Source organism: Phasianus colchicus, chromosome 15, assembly GCF_987193195.1.
Source record: "Phasianus colchicus chromosome 15, bPhaCol1.hap1.1, whole genome shotgun sequence".
NCBI lineage: Eukaryota > Metazoa > Chordata > Aves > Galliformes > Phasianidae > Phasianus > Phasianus colchicus.
This window is the reverse complement of record NC_143450.1, coordinates 6,722,680-6,738,717: the sequence shown is the minus strand read 5'-3', so window position 1 is coordinate 6,738,717 and position 16,038 is coordinate 6,722,680. Positions and strand designations below refer to the sequence as shown.

General features: G+C 37.9%; 1 long non-coding RNA gene across 1 annotated transcript in view; it reads left to right on the top strand.

The window, feature by feature from the left end:
* Positions 1 to 16,038, top strand: part of LOC149915887 (uncharacterized) — a 68,557-nt gene that overhangs the window by 27,597 nt on the left and 24,922 nt on the right. The window contains exon 2 of the long non-coding RNA XR_016471413.1: positions 11,186 to 11,233. This is a non-coding gene — a long non-coding RNA (uncharacterized LOC149915887). The remainder of the gene's footprint in view (positions 1 to 11,185; positions 11,234 to 16,038) is intronic.

Here is a 16,038-nt window from a genome sequence, read left to right as displayed (position 1 = left end):
AAAACCTGCTGAAAACACTCTGCACAAGGTTGCAGATTTATAAAGCAACTGACCAATCTGACCTGAACAGTTCAAATTCATTGTCAGCCTGCCCACTGCATTCTGCCTGTAAATGTGTGAAGACCAGAAGAGTAACTTGCTCTTAAGGCATGACAAAGAAGCAAGAAATCACTTTCAACTAATGTCTGTAAAACTACTGATATTAGTGGGGAGTTAGCTTGCTATATATATATATATATATATATATATATATATATATATATATATATATATATATATATATATATATATATATATATATATATATATATATATATATATATTTTTTTTTTTTTCTTTTTTTTGGAGAGTTGAAATTATTTCTGACTGGACTGCCTGCTGCTGCATGTGATGCTGTTGTTCCCATGCTGTCTGACAGTTACTTCCTCATTCTTTTCAGTCATGATTAGATATCCCTTCCATGCGGTATTTCAAAATAATAAATAACTGAAGCTTAAAAATCAAAAGTCCCTAATGATCTTCATTCACATGACACAACTTGCTGAACTACCAAGAAATTCTAGTAACCTGCTCCATCTGCTATTCTTTCTTGGTCTTGAGCCATTCATACATGAGCACATTGTATGCTCATGATTCTCATTCTTCTCCACAAACAGAAGTGTACTTGTGGGTATGAGATGTGGACCTTTTGTCTGTATTTCAGAGTCAAGAAGAGAGGCCAAGAATTGGTGAGGACCAATCTAGCACAGGACATGGAGGCTGAATGTTAATTAACAGAAAATAGAGATTCCTTGTGTCTTTTCTGAAGTTATTCTGGTTCCAGCAATAATACATGTAACTCATGGAAGGTGGGGGAAAGACTCTGATGTACTTGCCAGGGAATATAGATGTTTGTGTTTGCACATTCATTATATTGTCATTATTTATTGGCAATTAATAGAAAAGTGCTTTTAATCAAATGAGAGGTGAATAGTGTGTTATTTGTCATCCGTGTAGGGAGAAGTGTTTTGGAAAGATGAGAGCAGTATTTGAAGCAGCTGATGCTTGCCCTTCTGGCATGCTTTGTATGGAGCTTCATATTATGCTGGGGAACCCTTACATGCTCCTCTTCATCAAGGTTGTGCTTGGCATGAGCTGTGCCTGGGACCTTTAGTTGTAGTAGAGTGAAAGTGCACAGGATTTGGTACCTCTAGGTTCTATCAGGAGGAATCCTGTGATGCCATTTTGGTTGGAGGCATAGTACTGAACTTTAATTTGAGTCAAAACAACCAAACTGTCAGAGATTTAGGAGGGAACAGTCGTAGGTTGAATAGCAAGGAAAATACCTGCTGTCCCCTTTTTTCCAACTAAAACTTCTAATTCTTCAATTCAGCTTCTCTTCTATTATTTCTGGTATTAATTTGTTAAATCTCTTCTTGTTGTGTATTCCACAGTGCTATGGATGTAGCAGATGTCTCACTGCCAGTGGGATGGGAAATCTGGATACAACCACAGCATAGTTTTCTGGATGTGCAACTTCTACCAACCCAGAATAATTTGTACCCCAAAGCCTCCATATTATGCCCCTAGTAGAAGAGGAGGTTTTTTTTTTGCATCTCCTGACACTTTTCTTTGCTCTACGTTAACTCTGTTTTTTCTTTTCAGTGTCAGTCAGAGCAGCAGCAGAGAGCAGGGAACAAAGTGGTAGGTTGTTGCATGATCCTCTCTTCTAGTAACTGGGAACTTGATCTAAGTAGCTTGCATAAGTGCAGTGTGTGCTTATACCTGCAGTGTGGCAAAATCAATTTGGATGGAGAAAAGATGCGGAATGTTTGTAAAAACAAACAACAACAACAACAAAAGTGGTCCAAGTTTCAGTGTGGCTCCCAAGACTGCCACCTCTTGTAAATTCCAACTTTGCACTTAGTGTAGGGAATAAGTATGCTCGAAGACTAGGACTGCCAGTCATAGCTTTCTGCTACACTGAGTATCTTTGCCCAAGCGTGGAGATGCTGAAAGGATGCTGAGGTGTTTTAACTGGTAACTTGTATCTGGAATTATATCTTTCTATTAAGAATAGTAAGCTGGGGTGGGTTTACTCCAGTTTGTAACCAGGCCCAGGAATCATTTGTAAATTAGCAGTGTTTTGGAATCATTTCAAGTTCTACTTGGCTTAGTATGGAAGTTGTTTCTGTCTGCTAAAAGTATTGAACAAAAAGCATAATTCCGTAGGAGCTACTGAAAAATGTTATTTCCTTCATCTGTAACAAATAGAGAAGTAGAAAATAATTACTTGTATCACAGTAGAGATGAACATCTTGAAGGTTCCTGAACTATGAATTTAATGAGTTGCACTGTAACTAGCTTCTAACAGCAAAGCATTTAGTTTCTTGCGGAGTTAATATACCTCTTGTTAATTAACAATAAATATTCACAGAGAAAAAAAGGCAATTAAAATGATGTTGTCTGTTACTTCTGGAGTTCCAGATTGAGAGACCAGTGCCTTCTGGGATTCAAAAGGTCTTATATCATTAAGATCAAATTAGCTGGTAGATGGCAATAGTGATACTTCTCTGAAATATTGCTTACTTGCACTATTTCTCAGTGGTAAGAGGGAGTCAAATACTATTCCTTTCAGTGCAGTTACCATGCAGCATAAATCATTGCTGCAGCTGTGAATATCCTTGCTTGTGTTCTCTAGCCCTGTTGTGTCACATTACTGGTTCTTTAGAACATGGGAACAACATGTTCATCCAAATAAATGGTCTCTTACTGCAGGATCAAACCTCCATAATAGTTGACATGGTAGTTCAGCTTAAATGTGGTACAGAAAATGTAATGTAACTCCAGTATAATGTGCAAAACATTAAGCAGGAAAAGGAATAAAAGTATTTAAGTCACAAATGTACTCTTCTCAAGTAGAACAATATGGAATGAGAATTAAGTGTTTTGCTTGATTAAAGCAAAAAGCGCAAGTTGTATTGCTCTTTCACAGGGATGGATGACACCTTCAGAACCCTTCAGTTTTTCTCTTCAGTGGGATGGGGCATGCTGTGCATGGGCACCTTGTTCAGTGCTGGTGGGTGCTGATCTGTGTTGTAGAAACATGTTCAGTCTTTTCTTGATAATATTCTGGACCACGCAGAATGACCTTGTCTTTTTAAACTTCAAGTTGTTTTTTGATAGTTCCATAATTATAAAATACATGAAAGCTGTTTAGGACAACTTTTCATAATGTTAGAAATAGCAATAATGGGGGAAGAAAAAAGCCATTACCTTCTTCAGGCTTTTGGTACAATTTGAGGCAGAAATCTGTAGAAAGGCAGAAGTCACTGTGAACTGCCCAGTTAAACCCCATAAGCCATGGGCTCTGTACCCCAGTGATGCAAATCTACAAACCTGGTATAACTGCCATGGTGTAACACTTACGGTACAACACCCATGCTGAGGTGTAGCAAGTAGGCTCCTTAGGGCTGGCACCAGCTTTTGCTCTGTGTCAGTGGAGTTTCTAGCTCACTGCTGCAAGAGAAACTCCTGTGGACTTTGGATTACCAGTAGTACAGTAATGTAGGGCTTCAACTTCTTAATGAACTACAGGAACAATCTCTTTTTCATTGTAGACTTGACACTGACTGGCCTTTAAGACTTGTACGTTCTTCAGAGAATGAAACTATTTCACTTTTTTCACTTTGCTGTAGCTTTTATTTCTACTTAGAGTATCTTATCAGTTTTTTCTTTCCATGGTCGAATGCACTGTTGTCTGAACTCAACAATTCATTGTCTTTAAAAATTCAGAGTAAGATTTTAAGGCAAACACTTAAATTTCCTTCTGTAAAGAGATCAAATATTAAAATTGTAGATTTAATGGAACTGTTTTGAGACTTCTGATGTCTTTTCTAAGTTGGTGGAGGTGGGAAAGTTGAGTGTAATAAAGCATTGGAACAATGATATTTCTTGACTATATAGTACTTGTCAATACTGCCGTGCAGATTTGGCATTTGCCAGAATTCTGTGGAGGGGTAAAAACAAAACAAAACAAAAAAAACAACAAACAAACAAACAACAAACAGCAGCTCCAGAGTACCTCCACGACAGTAGAAGAGCTCAAAAGAAAATAGGAAATATTGCTTCCATTGACCACTAGGGGATACTCTTGTTCAATTTATTCATTTCATCAAGGTCACTTATATAAAGATCAAAAATGTGGCACTCTAAGTTCTTAAAGAATAGGATTTGTGAAAAATATAGAACTATCTTCTGTATATCAAAGGAAACTTGACTGGTTTTCTAGTTGATAAATATTTAATGTAATGCAACCTTTTCCAGTACGGTTTTGGATTTACTTCAGTTTCATTAGATCTGAACCAACGTAAGATGGCATACAGTAAATGCATATATGCTTGCCTTATTAGGCTGCTTCCATGACACCATGCCAATTAGAACTGTTGGAGTGTGGTGTAGAGTCTGTAGACTGAAGTGTTTGCATTTTAACTTCAGTTTTACAGTTATTAAACTTAATAGCCAAAATGAGGGAAAATATTTTGGCTTCTATGTATCTCCCTTGAAGGACCATTCTTGTATCATGCAAACTCCGTCCTTTGCTGTATGTGCAGCATTACATAAAAATGTTTAGGTTTCTTAAATTCTGGTTCATGTTAGGATTTTGAAAACTCAGAAGGTTCAATAACTTAAATCTCTCTACAAGACTGAAATGATTTCTGAAGAATTTGTGAAGGTTTACGAAGATCCCACTAGTTGTGGTGACAGGGTATGTGGCTCTACCAAGCCATTTGGGACAGGTCCACTATACTTCTAGTATAGGAAACAACACTTGTAACTCTAACGTTGCTGTAATAAATTTCTGAGATCCAATTGTGTACTGACTTGAACTTTTTAATGCTATTTTTTAATTCTTAAAGTTATTGCATCTAACACCATGAATTTGCTTACATGTGAAATAAAAGCTGCTTGATATTGTGTTCAAAGCATTATGGAGGAGGAAAATGGTTTGCAAGTACTTTAAGTTGATTTCTGTACAGCTCTACTCTGAATGTCTTTGCTTTGATCTGCTGATAGTCTGGCGTGGAAAAGTATTTGTCTGTTTTGATTCTTTTTTTACACCTAAAAAAAAAAAAAGCATAAATTAAGTGAGATATGTGAATAAGATTAAGTGACTAAGCAAAAGCAAATGTGGAAATAAGTTAGTTCTATGGAGATCTTACTCCTACCATGGTACTGGTAGGATTGGAAGGAGTACTCCAGAGAATGTTCTGCAGAGCACATGCTATGAAAATGCATCCTTTGAAAGTAGCTTCAGGTTTTATTTATCTGCAGACTTCCTGCTGAATGCTCACACTAGTATCTTGAGTTTGCCGAAGTTCAGCTGCTAGTGGGTAAAATAACAACTTCAAGACCTTGGGATTTTCTTCCTGTATATGTCAGGGCTATAGGACCCACAAATTGGTTAGAGTTCTCACTATCTGGAATCGATAATCCATTAATGACTCCTCCATTCTTATTCTGGCAATGGTTTTGTCTCCTTCCCCTACCTGCAGAACGTGCAGGTGCTTTCTGAGAAGCACCCAAATGAGCTATTCAGGTTATTTTTATCATTGGCTTCTGTTGTGAGTGCTGACTCCTGTTGTTTTGTCAGTTGATGCTCAAATAGGAGAGAGCTGTGTTTCTGTACTGATAACGTAAAAATATATTCTTGTATTTGCTGTGGGGAAGTGATTTTACTGAGACCATTATTTGAAAGACTACTCATTCTAGTATTGAGGTTGGTCTGTTCATGAGATTGCTTTCTTCATATGCAGTTAGATTCCAGTTCTCTGTTTTTAAAAAAAAAAAAAAGCTACTGTGTCTTGAGACCTTTTTTGACTGTCTGAACTGAAGCTTCATTACATGATAGCTATTTTGACACTATCCTGCCATTGCTTGCATTGCCTCATCATCCATACCAGACCATTTCTGAATACAAGGTTTTGCAGATCTGTAGGACACACAGCTCCCTGAAGGAAGCAGCTAGAACCAGCTGTTCCTAGGCTTGGTCCAGTGAAGGAATAAAAGCTAACAGTGTAAAATTGTAAATAACTCAAAGAAGAGACTACCAGAGGAAACACTTTTCTTTTTTTTTTTTTTTAGCCTGAGGAGCATCAGTCTTCTATCAAAGCTATCTAATCCATCAATGTATTCAAACTTTAGCTGAGGGAAGATGGCAAGGCAGTAGCAGCCAAGAGTAAAGAATCAGGAAAAATATTGCTGTGACACTTAGCAAGGAGTCAGGAAAATGAACATGTGCAGCCCTGAGTGGTTAGGCACTCTGTGATGAGCAGCTGGGAAAAAAGTTAAATGGCATCTGCAGTTACTGATAAATTCAGATATACCACATTATGTTCAGGATATGACTTAGAGTCTCAAATTTGCACTGTTTTGTTTGGGTTTGTCTTTGAGTTCCTGCTGCCACTGTGGGGGATATGTGCCTGGCCCCTGCAGAAGGATTGGAAGCATCTTGTTGTATGTTTACCTTGAACCAGTATGCTTTGGAGGAGTATTGATATCACTGTGTCAGTAGAACTTCTGGAGCTCGGGGCCAGCACTATGATTTCTGCTCACTAGCCAGCCAGCTGAAATTCTATTTTGCTAATGTAGACAAATGTTTTCTTTTTTAGATTTTGTGTGTTAGTCTGTGGTTTGTTATTTGTCTTACTGAAAACAAAATATGAAGTGGTGTTGCTTGCAGAGAAGCATGGCACTTGACTTGGGATATCTCAGCTCATGGAAATAAAAAAAAAAAACCAACAACTAGTTTTGCTGTCATCCTCCATAATTCAATTTCATATTGCTGTCTTCTGGTTCTCACAGGTGAGGATAAATGAGCTTTTACTACTGTCTGTAGAGGTTTTACTTTCTCATGATTTTCATGGTGCCATGTTTCTGTCACCTGTTATCCTCAAACCAATAACTAACTGAGTAAGGTAAGACAACCAAATCACATCCTGGTGAAGAAATAAGGACTGAAATAAAATAAGGCTACAGTCAAAGCTTTGCTTTGGCCAAATGTGTTCTGAAGCTATTTGATTACTGTTTGTGTATTAACTATGAAAGTTAATCAGTAGTAGAGAAGGACGCCAGGTAGTGAGGGTGGCACAATAACACTACTAGTATAAATCTTAGCGAAATCTAATGTTGAGAGGGCTGAAGCCCAATAAATGGGAAGGAGCTGGACAGCTTAGTCTGTTCTCTTTAAAGAGGCTGAGTGGAGAGAGTCTCACTGCTGTCTTCAATTACTTACAGGTGTGGTTTTTCTTAAAGAAAATGGAGGCTGCTAGAAGTGTACAGCGCAGGGGCAAAGAAGACCAAGCATAAGATGCAGTAAGAGAAATTCTAGTTGAATATAACAAGGTTGGGGAAAATACAGTGATGGTAGTCAGACACTAGGACAAGCTGCCAAGAGAATCTTTGGGATTGTTATGGATGGAGGTGCTCAAAAAAAACTGGATATCCATCTACCTGGCTAGGCTTTTGGTTTTAACTTGAGGTTGGCACTGGCCAGATGATCTATAGGGATCCTTTGAAAACTACATCAGTCTGTGCTTCTGTGATACCTGTGTGGCACTGCAGAAAATGTGGTTATCTTGGCCCCTTATCGTTCTACCTGAAGCTGGCAGTCGGAGAACTGCAGCATGTAAAAAGCTCAGTAGTGGTACATCGTGCCTTTTTTAAAGAACAGCTTCCTCAGGTAGCATGGCACTGCCTGGAAAAGGCATCTTCTAAGGTCTTCTAAGGCACTCGTGGGATTTGCATTGCTCTTCTCAAATACAGAGCCCCAAGCATTGTTCCACAGAACAACCAGGTTTTCCATGCTATGCAAATAAAGCAAACAGCAGGACAGGCTCAATTCGATCTGAGGTCTGTCTAACAATATACACATGGATGGAAAACAGCTCTGAAAATGGCTGGCAATTTGCTCTTGTGATGTGAATGGCGAGTTTCTGAGTTGAGGATGAGATGGCTGAGGTTTGGTCAGCTGGCTGAAAGGGAGCAGTGCAGCTGCATGTCAGGAGCTGTCTTCCCACGAGGGACAGGAAGCTGGCTGTGTGTACTTACATTGTCTGATCCTTAGCTCTCCCTGGTGAAAACTTCGTACCAGCTGTGTTTTTTCTGGTCTCTCTCTTAGGAAACATAGGAAGTTTGAGCTTGGTGTTTGACTGGGAAGAAGTCCCATTTTGTAAAAACTTTGTGAATAGTGTGCTTCTGTCTTGACATAACTTATATAAGCTAGCTAGGCTTTCAAGAGATGGTGTCTTTAGTAAGCTATGAAACTTATCAACTGCTGTGAAGTTCATTTTTACGTGACCTTAGTTTCTGGTGCACGTCTGTCTTTATTTTCATGTGTACATAATGTCCACTTGACAGAACTACAGTGTGCATGTAGTTGTTAGGAAGCATTTCAGAATTTCATTCTTTTACCGTATTCCACGCCACCGAAGCTGCACAAAAGCAGGCTTTCCTGTCATTTGTAACTCTAACACAAACAATAGTAATTTCTCCGCTTCAACAGACTAAAAAAAATAATTATACTGTTAGTGAATAAAATAATCTATTAACAAAAGGCTTTGCTAAGCAACGTGTCAACCCCCCCCCCCCCCTGATCTTCTGTATTTCCAACACCTACCATTGTGTGAGGTATCCTAAAGAGCTCGCAAGAACAAAAAGCCTATTTTTAGAAGCAAAGTTTTCCTTCTCAAAGTTTGAGTATTCTTTTAGGGAGAGAAATACCACACGTATCCTTCTGTTGCTGATATCATTAATGATGGAGGCTTAGAAATACTAGTGATTAATGCATCTGTGCACTAGTCAGTTTGTGGCTGACTTGATTTTATCCTTGAGTAATTCAAATAAATTACTTGCCTGTGTTGCTGGAGCACGAAAAACACTTCTGGAAATTGAGAGATGTGTTTGTACCTGGAGTGTGGGTTTTCTCATCTGATTTCTTTCTGGAGAGGTTTCAGCTGAGAATTGAGATGTGAATGAAACCTTTAGTAACAGCTATTTGTAATCGTTGTGCTCTTTGCATACTGAGGTAATGTTTTTAATACAGGTTTAACTGGGGGTTTGTATTTGTTAATTTTTCCAAGTGAAGGTTGCTTCATGGCACAGGCTTTGTGTGACGAATACTGGCAATTCAGTATAATAGCGTAAGGCTCTCGTGTTGTGGCCTTTTCCCAAGATAAGGTATGGATTAAAACTTAAACGATGATGATAATTCTGTGAAATCTGATGTTAGTTTGCCACAGTGTAGATGGTAGTTCTGAATTGTGTATTAAAAACATGCAAAAAAAAAAAAAAAGTTGTTCTTCAGGGGTTCAGTTAGCTTTTGGGAATGAGATGTGTGTGTCAGTGTGAACTATAAAAGTATCTTCTTTGCAAAACTGTCGTGGGCTAAGAAATAGTGTTTCCAGGGTCAGGAACTTTTTTTCACTTTCAATTTCACTTAATGGTTTGTGCTGTAAACTCCTGTACTAGAATGTCATGTTTTCCGCAGCGATAACAAAAGCTAACTGCCATCAGATAAACTTGAAGGATACTCATTTTTCTTTGAAACGTACGCCTTGTCTATTGTATTGTCACACTATTTAATGTATAATGCAGCTTGTAGCATAATGCTGTCACACATGAAAATAAAAGGACCGTGAGCTGCTAAATCTGTCACTTCGTTTGAGTTCAGTGGGATGTAAGGCAGCACTGGAGCATAGGAGGGATCCGCAAGTACAGCAGTATGAATGATTATGGTAAACTTCGGGCATTTTGTTTGAAAATTTCTTCATATTTATGTATACAGCAGAAAGGCAGAGAGAGGCCAATTAGGTTTTTCTTTTCTGTTTAATCAGTATTGATCTAAGTCCGGAAAGAGAATGAGTGACAAGTTTGACAGGTGGTGCTGGAGTGAGAGTCAGACCTGGGGTGCGTGTAGGTGACTTGCACAGAGGTGTGAAAATGGTGTGAGCCAGTGGGCTAAGATGAGCCACTGAAAACTGAACTAGGAATCCTCAGCTATGTGAGAAATGTTACTGGTGTCTGGGGTTGCTTTAAATAAATAAATACAATTGCTCTGCATTCAGTTGCTGCTTAGCATGCGGAAGCAGCTTTCACAAGTGGCTTGTCATAGGGCTTGAAGAGAAGACACGTGTGTTGATCGAGTTAGTGCAGTCAGTCAAACACAGAAGGGCTCTGGCATGAGAAGAGAATTGGCTGTTACTGCAGAAGGGAAATATGGACATAAAGAGCTCATTTCTGAGCTACCTTATAGAGCAACTGAACAGCCTCTGGTTAGCAAGGGCAGCATGTGAACCTTAGTATATTGCTCCATAAATACATGTGACTGCTTCATTAAACTTGTTGCTATGACAGAACAACTGGGCCATTTCGTAATGAAAGCTGTTACCTTGTGATGGACATGATAACAAAAGGTCAATTTCTGACCACAAAACAGTCTCTTGCCTGAACCTCCTTTTTAAGAGACAGTTGGAGAAAAGCTATGGTGATTTCGATGGATTAATCTGAGAGTGCTCAAACAAACCACCCATGTATGTAACCAAACCATAAGATTTTCTACTTGCAGGTTACATATTGGTATTGCATAGCTATACAGTATAGTATGGTGGGGAACACACAGCTTCTTATCTGCATTAATGCTGTATTGGTCAGTGTTTTAAACTAGCCAGACAAGTTTGGAGTAAGAACTTAAGTTCTTGTCAGATTAAATCAAGTCCAGTGATTTTTTTTTTTATTTTTTTTTCCCCCCCCTCTTTCCTCCCCACTTAATTCTCAACACCTTAAACTCCATAGTGTAAAAACACTTGGGTTGTTTTAACTGTTATCATTTCTTATGTCTGTGTCATTAACACAAGGTGCTTTATGTCCACAGCTGCAATCTTATATTCTCTGCAACAGAAACAGCAAATAAGCAGGCATAATAGCTGCTGTGCCCTTGTGAAAATGTCTGCCTTCCTGTGAACCTGATGGAAAAATACAGTTACAGAATAGGCCTGTTATGAAAAAGAAATATTATCATTAATAAACATTCTTATTCCTGAATGGATCCGTACTAATGCTACATAAATAATCTAAATAACACTTAAGTTGTGACTTGATCATTTTTGATCCCATTTTCTAATGTACTCTGTATTTTATGCTCTTTCAGGTGAGAAGTTAGCTACTTCACGTCAGAGTACATCAAAAAGCACTCCTGGTAAGAATATCTGATTAATTTACTTGTAATATAAAATGTGGATATGTGTCAGATGTCAGAGAATTACAAGGTTTTATTTTCATTAACTGCACTTAACAGTCCCATCTCTTTTGATTCCTTTGTTTTCATCTCCTCTGCTTTTGGAATTTATTTTGCAACTTCTTCATAAGCAATTCCATAAATCTTTCTGCAGTCAGTATGTCAGACAGTTACAAGCAGCATGAGGCATGTGAAATCCAGGGGTTCCAAGATCTACCTGTTCTTTATCCTTCTGTGCCTTTATTTGTTCTGTGAAGTTTTTGGCATCATTAGTGGTGTCAAATTTGAGCGTGTTGCCCTAGCAAACCAACTACAGTAATGAATTTGCAGTGGAAAAGGAAGAGATATAAGGCATTTTGGTAACTCTTCTAGATGTTGCCGTTTAAAGAATGTTCTACAGGGATTTTTCAGTAATGTCTGACCCTTTCTCTATCCAGGAGCATGTTATATTTCTGGTTCTTTAGTAATTACATCTTACGCTTATGACATAATTACTTTCAAATCTGTTCTATCTTCCGTTCTGTGTTTTGTGCAGTAAACTTTATGTGTAGTATAGTGTTACTGCATTTGGCCATAGTTCAGCAGCAAGTAGCACTTCAGGATTAAGGTGATGTGAAAATGAAGTATTGATATATCTGTTCACTTCTTTTCTGGAAGCTGGCAAGGGAATTTTGTGTCTGACTGAGGGAAAATAAGTAATAGATGCAACAGACTGAGATTAGTTTGGCCATGTTTTACCAGAGTTAAGGGTTGTAATTGTTGTCATTCTGGTACTTTCTCTTTTTTTTTGTTATTTGATTTTCAAATACTAAAAAAATCACATGGAAAAAAAAATTGCATTGTTTAATCCAAATAGCAGAGATCCAACTCTTTCAGTTGCTTGAATCAGAAGAATAACTTGCTTGAATAACAGAAACCACTGTTATACAGAAAAAACATAACTACAAAACTCCCCCTGTGCCCCTGCCTTCATACTTAGCTGAATTCCTTTTCTGTAAGACAAGTTATAACTTCCTAGCAGCACGTCTGCTGAGTGGTTCAGTACTTCAGTGTGTTTTACCAATTCTGATAATGTTGTTTATTTAATGGAGTTTGGTTGAAAATTCACATTGTATGAATTTTAGAATTACTAGGATGTTCTGGATATGTGGTTTTATGTATTTATTTTCTACTGATGATTTTCAAAGTGTAGCTACTGATTCAAGTTCTTAAAAACAGCGTAAAGGATTCTGAAATAGTACGCATCTCTTCCTTTTGACTACTGTTTGCTTATAAATGAAATACTTCAGTACTAGATGGCCATCATGGCTCACAGAAGCCCATATCAAATAGCTGTGAAGCATAGGTGCAGTTGAAGGGAACAATTCATGAATTCGTAAGTTAAAAGGGAGTGATGCTTACAGAGGGTGAACTATTCCCTCCTAAATACATGCCTACATACATCAATGTAGATCACAAGTGCATAGCATACAAAATCCTCTCAGGTTTCAGACACATGACCATCTCTCAGATATGTTAGTAAATTAAACCTGATCGAGAGGAGTTCAAAAAATGGTTGTGGTGGTCTTTCAGTGAAAATATTTATAAGAAATAGCATGCTATCTATTAAATTGAAAGAGCAACAATTGAAGTAGATGGAGAGAATTAATACATACTACTTAATTTCCAAATGCATTTTTTTTAATTTTCTGGGTCTATAGAAGCTTTTTCATGTGTTCAGAAATGGAGAAATTGGATGCTGACCCTAAACAAGACCTGATAATTTTAGATGTGCAGGTTGGAGGGCCCAGCTTTTTCATTTTTCATGTGCTAGTGAAGGCAGAAATTCTATTTCTTTCTAATTTGTCAGTGTAGGAGAAAGGTGTTTCCATTTATTTTTTTAATGACTGCATTTGTTGACTTGTGTTGGTTGGTCTCTATTTTTATGCCCATTTTCTATTAGACTCACAACTTATTTGAAAAATACAAATAGTGTCCCTGCTGGTGCTGCAGCCTACTTTGTCTGTGGGAAGGCTTGTGTTTTGTCACATTTGGGGATGACCTGATGTCTTTCTCACCTGAATTATTCCATGATTCATATGAATCATATGAAAGTACAGTTCAGTGGGCCTAAATTTTAAGGAGCAGTTTGCTAGTAATCATGCCAGTCTGAACTGTACTCTTACTCCAAGTAGCTCAGACAGGATTCAGCTTGATCCAATGAGTGAATGTGGCACAAATGGAAAACTTGACACTTTTTTTCTCAGTTTTGTAACTTTGGCAATAGAGTTAGGTCAAGGGCCTGAACTTAAGTTTGGGAGAATTATATTTATGCACCTGGAAAGACACTAAAACTTTAAATCCTTGCTCTGTTTTCTGAAGAACAGTACAGAACTGAGCTGGTCTGTAGTTCAGTATTGGAGATATAACTACTAGTGGTCACGGTCTGCTTACAGGTCTATAAAGTCAAATAAACATGAATGAAGGTACTTGGAGAGTCATGTGTTTTCCTCACTGTCCTTGTTTCTTTTTTCTTTAAGATCCCTATTGTATCCAAAATACCAGCACACTTTCTCACAGCAAAAAAGTAGTGCGGAAAGCATTTATAATTTACTTGACATAACCTCTCAAAAACACATAAATGAATTCCTTGTTTTTCTTCAGAACATTCTTCAGAATTACTGAATTTGGGTAAGGGTTCAGACTGATCTCTTTTTAACCAGTATTTTTGCTTTTCTTCAGTTGGGTTTATAAAAACTAAGTCTTTATTCCTTTTCTTCTCTGACAAAATTAGTAGTTTAGAGAAGTCTGGCTTGAGTATATTTCAGTGACAAATTCTGTATTCCTTCTAATTCCATTAAGTGTATAAATGCATTAATCTTGTTTGTATTCCTTCACCATCATTCATCCTACAGCCTACTGTTACAAACAATGAACTAAGCCATAAGGCAAAACAGTTCTGTAAGATACGTAAGAAACATGCAGGGGCCACTTCACATGGTACTGATGTTCAGTTGATCACCTTTGGATCATGGCAGCTGTTTAGTGGTGTGCTCTCTGATCACCGTATCCAACCAGAGCTTCATTCAGAATGTAGGAAGGTGAGAATGTAATTATAAGTACTGGCAGTTGGCTGATGTGCTTAGATCAATAATGCTCTTTTAGAAAAAAGAACCAGAGAAATTTTTGTCAAACAATAGTCAAATTCTCATGTGCTACTTCTAAAAAAAAAAACAAAACAAAACAAAAAAAAAACAACAAAACAAAACAAAACAAAAGCAAACAAACAAGTCAGTCCTTCCTACCCCCTCAAAAATAAAAACCACACCAGCATGTACTAAGCATGGACTGTACTCTCAAATGACAGAGTCAAGTATCGCCTGCTAGATAACTGATGCTCCTCTGCATTGCTCAGGTATTGATTTGAAGTCTCTCCAATATTGACTAAACTTAGCTCATGATATTTGACATGAGCTCAAGACGCAGAATAAACCGAAATATTTAGGATACTTTGGAGATAGATGTTGATATCAGCAGGTGACACTTCATACCACTGTGATTGAAATCTATCACAAATCATTTGGAATCAACAAGGAAGAGTAAAATATGGAATTATTAAAAGCATATTGAATGAGAGAGCGCCTGTTTGTCCAGATGTTTGTTTAGATAGATGTTCACCCTTCCATTAAATACAACAAAGGTTTTGTGTTTATAATCTTAAGCTGTTTTCTTTCTCTTGTGGAAGAAGAAGAAAAACTGTCTTAAAACATTGGGGTTGATGCAACTCCATTCAATTGAAAGTGGTGAATAAAATGCCATTTCCATGGAAATAAAGTACTATTTTCCAATGGGGAAAAAACCATCATTTTGTGCAGGTTAGCTATTTTTATTGTTCATTTCAGAGAATTATTAAACTGGACCAAAGTTACAAACTTAAGGTTCTACTCTGAAATGACAACAAAATAACAGTGATGCAGAAGCATCTTGGCAAGGGGACAGGTGTGTTATAGAAGCAGGACACGTGGCTGGTCTGTGCCCTGCCTCTGTTTGATGGATAAAGTAGCAATGCACACCCTGAACCAGAATGTTTTGAAGGAGATATATCACAGGAGCTGAAAAAGGGGACAACTCCTAATGGAAATACCTGCAGGGTCAGCAGGGCAGTCTGAGAAAGTTTTTTATAAAGCTGGAAGCCAGGCTGATTCTTCTCTGGTGAGCACCTCTTTAAAAGAGCAGCTCCCAGCATGGTGCATCAAGGCAGACCTACTTTGTGTAGCTTGCACCACATCTCCCGAGAGCAGCAGTGTTGTTCACTAGACTGATTCTGAAGTGCTTCTTTCCTGTTATTTGAGTGATTACCTATTTTAATTACAGGAAGAAGGGAAAACTCTATTATAAAGTGATTTTCATACTTTTAAAAGCCAGGGAATTATTGTGATCAGTGTGATGGATGTAAATATGTAGGTGCTCTTGCCAACTACAGCATGTGAATCTGAAGGGCTGCCCAGTACTTACTGGCTCCTTAAATTGTGCAGGAAATGAATGAATTTTTCCTTTCAGAAGAGTCAGCAGCAGCTCAGATTCTGTAGGGTGAGGTGGGTGCTGGAGCTGAGCTGCAGTGCATGTTTGCCACTCTTATGTGAGCCAGAACCTTTAGTTTGAGATTTTAGGAAGAATATGAGTTCCTGGTCATAGTTAAAATGCTTTGGGGTATTAACCATCAGACAGGACAAGGGATTGCACTTTCAACCTTTTTTAAGAAAAATAATCTTCATGTGCTGTATTGA